Source organism: Chelonia mydas, chromosome 3 (assembly GCF_015237465.2).
Source record: "Chelonia mydas isolate rCheMyd1 chromosome 3, rCheMyd1.pri.v2, whole genome shotgun sequence".
Classification (NCBI taxonomy): Eukaryota; Metazoa; Chordata; order Testudines; family Cheloniidae; genus Chelonia; species Chelonia mydas.
In genome coordinates this window covers 98,979,063-98,989,526 of record NC_057851.1, presented here as the reverse complement: position 1 = coordinate 98,989,526, position 10,464 = coordinate 98,979,063, and positions in this window count along the sequence as shown.

Here is a 10,464-nt window from a genome sequence, read left to right as displayed (position 1 = left end):
CCTTAGTTGTATAAGCCAGAAAAAGAAGTGCAGATCTAAACTTTAAACCAGTCCTTGCCATTTGGCTGCAAGATAACACCCCCTCCTCAGAATAGGATAAGTACATTAAGATATCATATCTTCAAGCTCTGGGATCTGTTGGGAATTCACTAACCTCTAACGTCATGTTATGTTAACTGTGCCCTGTTTGTGTTTTCTCTGTGCTATAAACTAAACAAATTGTCAGCATATAACTCTAATTAATGAATTAGGATTTCTTTCTTTATAACATCCTTGTTAAAGATCCAAAAATTACTAATCACCAGCATGGAGATTTATGAGCTTTCTTATTTTCTGTGCCTGCTTGTTGTTTGTGCAGGTGGAGATTTAAATGACCATATCCACTGCAAAGATTTATGGCCCAAGTGATTGATGTTATTAACCAGCAACAGGATTCTTCCCAGAACAGGGATGACAGAAATATCAAGTTGAAGGTGCTTGTTTCTTTGAGCACAAGTGACCACAGAGTGCAATATGCAAAGCACAAGAAAAAGCCCAGAAAATAGTAAAAGGATATCAAGCAGCATGTCTACATAGGCTTTCAGTTAAGTGACTTTTAACTGCATCCTATAAATTTCTCAAAGTCTTGACTAGATGGGAAAGCAAAAATAATTTTCAGATTTTATGAAAACATCTAAAACACATGCTAATAAATACATTATAAAATGCAACTTCACACACATACAGTATGCATCTGAATTTTAGAGGCAGTGTGCATCTTTGGCTTTCATTGACTTTAAATAGTGTTTTGAGTCCTCAGCACTTCCTAAAATCAAACTAATATAGATTGTATTTTTTTTTATAAAAATAGATACAGAGGATGTGTGTGTATACGTGCATACACATGCACATATACTCTGAAAATCAGAATAATCTAGATCATATTTTTAATATAGATACATATGGAGTGTATATATATACATGCTTTTTTGTGTGTGTGATTAATTTTGTAATAGTCTTCATTGAGAAATAGACAATGAAAAGTACAAAAAGTTAAATGATTTACAGCTTGTATATGTTTCCAAATCTCAAACATTTCACAGGATAGCCAATAGAATTAGGCAATTATGCTGTTTTACAACTGATCAAAGCCAGAAGGCCAGACACTACAAAAGCAGACAATACTTCATAGACATAACATATTAGAGGGGTGGTGGTAGAGGTGATGGTAGTGGTGGGGGTCCTCAGGCTTATGACAGATGAATGCTGCCCTGCAGAATTGTATTCTATCCCTATTTCTGCCACAGAGTTCTCATGGAACGCTGGGCAAGTCATGAAACCAAACTTTTCAAAGGTGGTCACTAATTGTCTGTTCCATATTTTCTGGGTACCCAACTTGAGACCCTGAGATCTGTTTTGCGGAAGAGCTGAACACTCGCAGCTGCAACTGAAGTCAGTGGGGGCTATGCTTTGCACATATCAAGCACATATCAAGCTAGAGAGAGTTAAATACTGTGAAGAAGCAGGTCTTAAAAATCTCAGATTGGGCACCCCAAATTAGTGGTCACGTTTGACTTTAATCTCTCTGGCCGAGATCCTCAGAGGTATTTAGGATCCCAACTTCCATTGAAATAAAATACCGAAATACCTTTGAGGATCTGGGCCGCTGTGGCTCAGCTCCCCATCCACCCTCAGCTTCTCACCCCCATCCCAGTCTCTTTGCCCAGCCAGTCCAAGTATCCTGCACTGGGCCCCTCATCCCATCTCAGTCTCTCCCCACACCTTCCCTAGCTCCTTGTTTCAGTCTGTTTGCCCAGCCAGTCACAGTTCTCCCCTTGCACCCTGGCTCCCTGCCAGATATGTCTTGTCTTTCCATAGCTCTGTTCACCCCTGTTCGTTCTCAGTCCCAGTCTCCTTGTCCAGCCATCCCCAGTTGCCCCCAACACCCAGTCTCAGCTCTTTGCCCCCAACAGACTCCCAGTTCTCCCTCCTTGTTTCCCTTCCTGGCTCCCAGTCTCCTTGTCCAATCAGTCCCAGCTTCCCCTTTCTCCTCACCCTGCTCTCACCCCTCGTCTCTCCCCAGCTCTCTGTCCCAGTCTCCTTACCCAGACACTCCAAGCATCTCCCTCCTGGCCACTCCGTCCCAGTCTCTTTATGCAACCAATCCAGTGTTCCTCAGCTCCCAGTCTTTGTCTCCTCCATTCCTATCCCCATCTTCTTGCCCAGCCCCTCTGTCGCTCTGCCCTAGCTCTCAGTCCCAGTTTCTCTCTCTCTATCCCCCGCATCAGCCTCCAGTTGCTGTCTCCCCGCTTTCATTAGGCTCCTTATCCCAATGTACTCCTTCACCCCACCACTCCGTATGCCTCTTGTCCACTCTGCATGTGCATCAGGCACCTTTCTCCTCAACACTGCCTGGGCCTCAGAAGGGAATCATTGAGAGAGCAGGTGAGACAGGACCCCACAGTTCTAGTTACCTTGTGCAGTTCCTATTTTCATTTTATAATTTTCACAAAAAAATCTTTTTGGGCTGACATAGCACACAGGTGTGTTTGGTCTCAGCTGAAAGCTAAATCTGAGAGAGTAGAATGACCCAACCCCGCCACCCCCATACAATGCTAATTTTAAATAGCTATCATCATGATAATAATTACATAAAAAAGCTACATTCAAAGAACATTAGGTTTACAAAGTCAATCAATCAAAAGTTACGAAATGCTGGAATTAAGGTTGTCCTTGCAACACTAATTTGACTCCTTTTGTGCTTACACCTTATGATACAGTCTTTAATTACATGGTCAGATGCTATTTTTTCTACAGGACCCCTGCCTCATTCAGTGCACAAGAACTGAACCAGAGTTGTGTAGTGAAGGAGGCTGTTGTCCGTAGGACTCTGCCACATTTGCTGTAGAAGTTGGAAGGTGTCTAGTGAATGAGACAGGAAACTGCAGGAAGAAAAAGGATGCTCTTGTTTTTAAGGCAGCCGAAAGATGCCCTGGAGAATTGGTGCAAAAAGCACATCCATGACACCAGAGTGATTCCCCTGCCAAATTTTAAGCTCCTGCTCCAAAGCATGGAGATGGTAGGGCTTTTCAACAAAATAGCTGCAAGAACTGTTTATCATGGACCATGCAACATATTTTTTCCCTAACCTCATCCTATAAAATAGCTGAACCATTTATGCTGAATTAAAAAACAACAAACAAACAAACAAAAAGAAAGAAAAACAGCTCAAGCCACCATGGAAAATTTCAGCCAGAATTGTTAAAATTTGCCAAAATTATAAGCAACTGAAAACAGGGTTTTATAATGGTAACTGTCATGCAACCTTATCTATAGGTCATCATCTATAATTGTCTAGATTCTGCCACTCTTACTCATGTAGAGTAGTATCTTACTAGTTATGCAGTCCCATTGAAATCAACAAAACTGCCCACAAAGTGTTACTACATGAATAAGAGTGGCAGAATCTGGCTCAGTGTGAACAGTGTTGACTTCAGGTGATATTAACGTTTAAGACAGAAGCTGGAAACAAAGCAAGTGTGTGTGCATTTGTGGCCCTAGTTATGAAGGCTGCAGTCAAGTCCCTGTGTGACTCATTTCCTGCCACTGTGGCAGGTCTCAGATAAGGAATACTGGGAATCCTCTTGCCTTGCTAGGTGTTAAGTTTGTATGGGATCTATTAATTACCTTTACTGGTGAGCAGCACAAAATGTAGAGGCATATTTATAACAGCAGAAGACAGATACATTTTTCCTTCAAGAGACACATTACAGTTATAGGCACACACAAACAAGTAGTCCCAATATTATCACCAACATAAGTTTATCATCATAAGTTACCATTTGTGCCGTCGTCCATGAGCAAATGAACACACTTACAATTTGCTTTTCACAACCATGCATGCAAATAAGCCTTGATCTCTCCAACGTTTGTAGAAACCAAACACAAAAAGGGTACGAGCACGGCTGATGCACATGTATTTTAAAATGCAAGCAAGAACTCACAGACAATGATGTGTGGTATCCGCCCAACTGTGCTACACAGTTATTATCTAATGCTTATAGGATGCATCTCGGAAACATTGCCACATAGTTGACATTTTAAGTCACAGGTCCCTCTACCAAATACTCAAAAGAGAAGTATGCAAGAAGCAATATATTTCATGAAAAATTATCACGGAAGGATTAAAGAGCAGACATAACTGTTTTTATTTTGAATATCTCTTTTCATACTGTTTCTAAGTTGGCTAATTCTTTGCATTTTTGTGGTTTTAAAACATGATGAAGTTTGTTGATAAGAAATAATTTCCCTCTTTTGTCTTCCAATAGTTAGTACCTTGGACAGATGGTTTCAGCCTCCTGAAAAAATGGAAAAGCAGGGTGCAAATGCCCAGAACTTGTTTTCACTGCTGGGGTGTGTGTGAGAGGAGGAATCACAACAATTTAGGTGGTTTTTGTTTCTTTGGCAAGACACACACACAAACACACGCTGATTTTCAGAGAGGTTGAGCATCTGAAGCTCCTATTGACTTGAACTTCCTAAAATCAGGCCCCAAGAATACTCATCTTTTGCCAAGATAGGGGCTGCAGTGGCAACTTTCCAAGATGTCAAGGGACACAGGTATGTGGTATAAAATGTAACAGATAGCAGCTACTGCCCTCACCCTTAATAGAGTGGGTCATTCTATGTCCTCCATCTACATCCAAATGAAGCATCACATGCTGGGACCCATTATCTCCATGGGCTGCATTTCTCTCTTACAGGCAGAGTTGACCACAAATTGCAGTGGCTCCATTGGTTCCATTGGGCATGTGGGGTGCCACTTTTCCACCCCTGATATGGGGCCACATTAAGCCTTCAGAGGCTGAAATCAATGGGAGCTCCATGCCCATCAAAGCCAGTATTCGGCTGAAGATGGTACTACAACAAACCAGAAAACTAGTCACATACATACACACACATATGTGATTGCATGCAGGGACATAGATTTGCTCAACTCAGTAGTTTCTTGGAGATGTGTATGTGTGTGCATGGCTCTGAGCTGGGAACAATTAGCCAGAACAAATGGAGCTGGGGCCGGGGGTACGCAGAGGAAAGAAATGATGCAGCTCCTAGGGGGTGCAGAGACCACAGTCACCCTGCACTCCTTTAAGCTCTGACAGGCCTTGTACATGTCTCACAAACAATGACTCTCCTAGCTCCTGGCACACCCCCAAAGTGGGGTCATGGCTGTTTGCCACAATCCAGCCCTTTGGTTTTATGATGCGATTAATAGATGGAGAGCTGTAATACATATAGAAAGCATGGTTGTTTTAGAAAGCAGTGTTGCAAAAGCACATAATAAAACTCAATGTATATAATTTAGAGAAAAACAGTTTTTAAAAACAAAATGGGGAAGAGAATAAAAAGAAGACCAGAAACACGTGTGTGTGTGGGGTGTGTGTGTGTGTATGTGTGCGCGCGCGTGCACACTGAAGGGGAATTTAGCATGGTTGGGAAAGGACTGAAGAACTAAAATTACAGGAGAAGTGAGAGGAAAAGATGACAAAAACCACAGAGTGGAAAGGAGATCTCTTTCTTCCCCCATATTACTACTCCGTAGGTATAGCTAGGTACAGATGGTATAGATATAGAAGTCAAGATTTTCCAAATAAACTAGAGATCTGAATGCCTCTGCTTTAAGTGTCCAACTTGAGACCCCTTAAAGAGCCCTAATTTTCAGAATGTGCACTCCCTTTCTGAAAATCAGGCCCCTTTAAGGTGTATCAAGTTGGGTGCCCCAGAACTGAGGAATGCAAAATCACCAGTCACTTCAAAAGAGCGGGGCCACAGATTTTTTTACAACTATTTTCTAGGTGGCTAGTATGGAAAATAATACTCACAAGCATCTTGCTACCAATTTCCATTTATTGCCCTCTACAACTGTTGTTCTTGCCCTTTCCTCATGTGAGTCGTACTCTGAGGTTGCTATCTTCTACAAATAATAATCCTTTTCCCTCAGAAGTCTCTCACTGGGTAGAGTAGAAGAAATATTTCTCTACTCTTCTGGGGATTATTTGGGGGCACACCATTGCATCTTAAATAATATTAACTTATAGTTAGGTTGCCTTTCATCCTAGGTTATCCCCAAACTATAGGAATTTGTCCAGGACATATGGTTTAACAGAGTGGTCTTTGCTAGCATATCCCAAGGAAGGATTAGGTCCCAGACCTGGACTTGCTTATCTTGGGAAGATCTGCAGAGATCACAGCCCAAGGTGGTATGAGTTGAGATGCATTTTATTTTATTTTACTTGAGATACATTTTATTTATGTATTTCAAATGATGCCTTTTAAAAGTTTTAATTCTTGCTGTATATTTTTATCCCATAAATGTATATGGGTTTAACATATTTTAATTTGTTCTGTCATCTCTAAGACAAGATAATGGTAAATCTTACATTTACATCTGAACTTCTTTGATTGTAATTTATGAGGAGAATTTAGATAGGATATGGAATAGCGCCCATAATCAAGGGCCATTTTGGTAAAGCTTGAAATCATATGACATTGAGGCAAATTGTACTATGCTGCAAATGTACATCACGATTTGTTAGGGGGAAAATCCTGATCCAACTGTTGTTGAACTGAACAAAGAGATAAATGTGATCATTGTGGCACATATTGCAATCCCATGCAATATCTTTGGGGACCATATTGCATTAAGTTCATATATCTCTGTGGGGCAGAGATTGTATGCAACTCCATTGGAAGGGTTACCACAACTCCTTCAGGAACCAAATATAGTGGGAGATGATTAAGGTGAATCATATAGGTTGTAAAGAGACAAGGTGGGTGAGGTAATGTCTTTTATTGGATCAACTTCTGTTGATGAAAGAGACAAGCTTTTGAGCTACACAGAGCTTTTCTCCAGGTCTGGGAAAGGTATTCAGAGTGTCACTGCTAAATACAAGGTGGAACAGGTTGTTTAGCATAAATAGTTCACACATATCATAAGTGAAGTTGCCTGTTAAAAGGCTTAGGACAAAAAAGTGAGGCTACTGGGTTACGGATTGTTGTAATAAGCCAAAAATCCAGTGTCTTTATTAAGAACATGATTTTTAGTGTCTAGTAAAGTGATGAATTTAAACTCCCAGGCTCATCTTTTGAAGGCGTTGTACAGGTTTTATTTGAGGACGAGGACCGAGAGGTTAAAAGTGTCCCCCCATGGGTGTTATGGTGTTTTTGTCTTTTATCATTTTTCTGTGTGAGTTCATTCAGAGAGGTAGCACCCCCGAGAGGGCTTGCATAGACTTGTTCAAACTGGGATTTTTGGAGACCAACAGACAAAGAAAGGGCATTTGGCATAAAAAAGCCGCAGTTAAACTGCCTCAGGTCCTCCTTTCTGGTCCAGCAATTGGACAGGATCTTCTGTCCAAAGGGGGCCCAATTCTTGCAGAAGGGTTAGAAAGACTGGCCTATTAGGGCCACATGGCCTACTAGGGCCATAAGACTGATGGGTGACATCTGGTGAGCTTTTAGTATGCATATAGGAACTTTTATTGGTTTTATATGTTTTCTCTGTAATGCTCATACCTTAAGAATAAATGTGCTTGCTCAGAAAGAACTGTGTGGTAACTGGAAACTGCTGGCAATACACAGTTCATTGCCCTTGGAGAGAAAGCAACACACAGGTGCTCACCTTTAGGCAGACTGGCTTGCTGGAGATCATAGTGTAAAGTTGGGAGCTGACCACCCTTAAGCCCTCTGGTCAGAAGGGAGTGGGATAAGGGTCCCTGCCCAAAGACAGGGGATGGCTAGAGACTTGAGACCTGACTAGGCACTCCTAGAGTGGACCATGAAGAGGGAGACAAAGGTGCAGTTACCTTGAAACTGTGACAACAACACACCCACACTGTTGACAAACCCTATTGCAGAGATTCACCCCAAAGTCGGAAGGTGAACATAAAATTAACAAACATGTAGCTCTGCATCCAAGCCCTTCCTATTCACCACTGTAAGTGAATTCACACTCCAGATTTGTACAGGTAACACCAAGACTTACGTGGTACTGTACAGCTACCCTTCTAGGACAGGATTTTCAAAGGGAGTTAAGCGATCAATTTCTTTGGACTTCCATTGGGCATCTTAATCTCCTAGGCCCTGTGATGGGGTGTTTGACCCAAACTAGCCTTGGAGGCAAGAGAGGCCAATTAGCCATAAGCTGCACCTGGAGGGGAACTAGGATGCAATGAGGCTTAATTGGGGATGAAGCTCATGTGGGCAGAAACAGGCAGGGCTTCTATAAAGTCGGGAGCTGGCAACAGAGTAGTGAGGAAACCTCCAGCCACACGTCCTGATACAAGGGGGAGCCTATAATAGGAATATAGGAAGCAGTCCAGGGAAGGAGCAGTAAAGTCTGAAACCATATAGACCTGAACTACTGGTTTGAGGGTCCCTGAACTGGAACGTGGAGTAGAGACTGGGCCCAGGTTCTCCTACCAGCTGCTGTGGGAGTGGCACAGTCAGTGTAGTGGTGGGGAAACTGCCTGAGAGAGTCTGATTGGATCCTGGAAGGGGAGGGTGACTGTGACTTGGCTGGAGGGCTAAGCTACAAAGGTGAGGTGCTGCAACTCTGGATTAGAAAGATAGGAGCTGCAGAGCAGGTGACTGAGGTAACGATCTGAGTAACTACAGGATGGGGTGTGGAAGGTGATGAGTTAATTCCCCAGATGAGCCATGAGGAGGTGCTGCCAAAGAGTAAATAGCAGACCCCAGGAGAGGCCCCTTTGAAAATCCCAACCCTACAGCCATAGTCTACCTTTAAGGTATCAGCCTATATAAAAACTGGTGTGGAAATACCCAAGGCAAAGCTCCCCAGATCTCCCTAGTGTACCTCCCCCCCTCCCTCAGCAGCGTTCAATGTGTTCTCTCTTCTTCTGCTTTCTTCCTCTTCTGGCTGTCATGTGGGAGGGATCACACAGTCTTTTCTGTACCTCTCCTTGTCCCTTTTGAGGTGATTGGTTCCCCTTTTTGGGTACTAGCCAAGTGCAGTCCCTTAAGTCACTGAAGACAATGGGACTATTAATGTATGTAAGGGACCCTCCCCATGAGTAAAAGTTACACATTCTAGTCTATAAAGTCTACAGTGTGAAGATAATATAGTACAAAGTAGGCTAAGGCAAATGAGGAAGAATAGCCCAGTGGTTAAGGCGCTAGCCTGGAATTTTGGATATCCACATACAATTCCTTGCTCTGACCTTGGGCAAGTGTCTCAGTGCCTCAGTTCCCCCTCTGTAAAACAAGGATAATAATATTTCTCTACATCACAGGCCTATTGTTTGCTGCTCAGTCCCTATAGCAACAGGGACTGTATCAATGCCTAGGATAAATAGACTGATAGATAATTGGAAGGTAATAATTAATGTCAGAACAATAGAAATATAATGAAAGTTTCGAATCTTTGTTCTCATCTTATTTCTTGAAACCCCAATTAAGATGGTACATTTTTATACCCATGTGTCTTGCTCACAGGCAGGATGCTTTACTGTCTTTAAGACATTTTGATTTGTCAATTTATATTATTTTTGATAATAGCACGGGTATCCTAACAAGGTGGAAAAACAGATTCTGTAGGAAGAAAAATGCTAACTTTGATCATTTTAGTGATGACCTCAGGATTTAACAGTAAGACCAAGAAGGCCATTGCTGGTAACATTATAGCACAAGTAGCAAGTGACCTTAGCCTAAATTACTCAAAAGTCCCCAAGCTCTCCAGAAAAGAAAATAAAGTGTTGCTCAAAGTTTCCTGTAATTCTCTCTCATTGATGACACAGGATTCCCTTGGGAGATCTAAAGACATTTATAAACGTTCCTTACACCCTTTGTAGCCCTAATTCCCTTCTATAAAGAGTCTTACTCCAGGCCACTTCTGTTGAATAAATAACTAATTCATCTGCTCAGGGTGAAATGATGGCCCTATTGAAATCTCCCATTGACTTCAGTGGGTGAGGATTTCAACCCTCATTGTTTAAAGATTACCTTTATTAACCAGTTATCCTCCAAAATGATTTATTTTCTGAGCATTTTTTAAAAGCATCTACACAGTATTTTAACATCGAACAGTTTATGCTGACACATGACATGCTAGAGGTGTGCAGAGAATCAAACCTTGTTTGCCTCAGTCTGTTTTCAAAACCCATCAGTTTCACACATAATAAATAGGAACCTTTTTATTGTTTTATATTTAAAAAAAGTTTCATTTAATGGGTCCATCTGAGGCTAACAGCTTATATTAAAAAGAAAATAATGAACATTTACATTCCCAAATACATATTAAGACATCCTGGTTTAAACAATCCATGAGCCGAACAATTGTGACGATCATAAGGGCCATATTTTCACCACCAGATTTGGCTGACCCATTAGGGGTTGAACCAGAGACTGACAGAGCTAAAAGCATGAATTGCTACAGCTTGCATTAAAGAGCCAGGACGTGGATTTGAG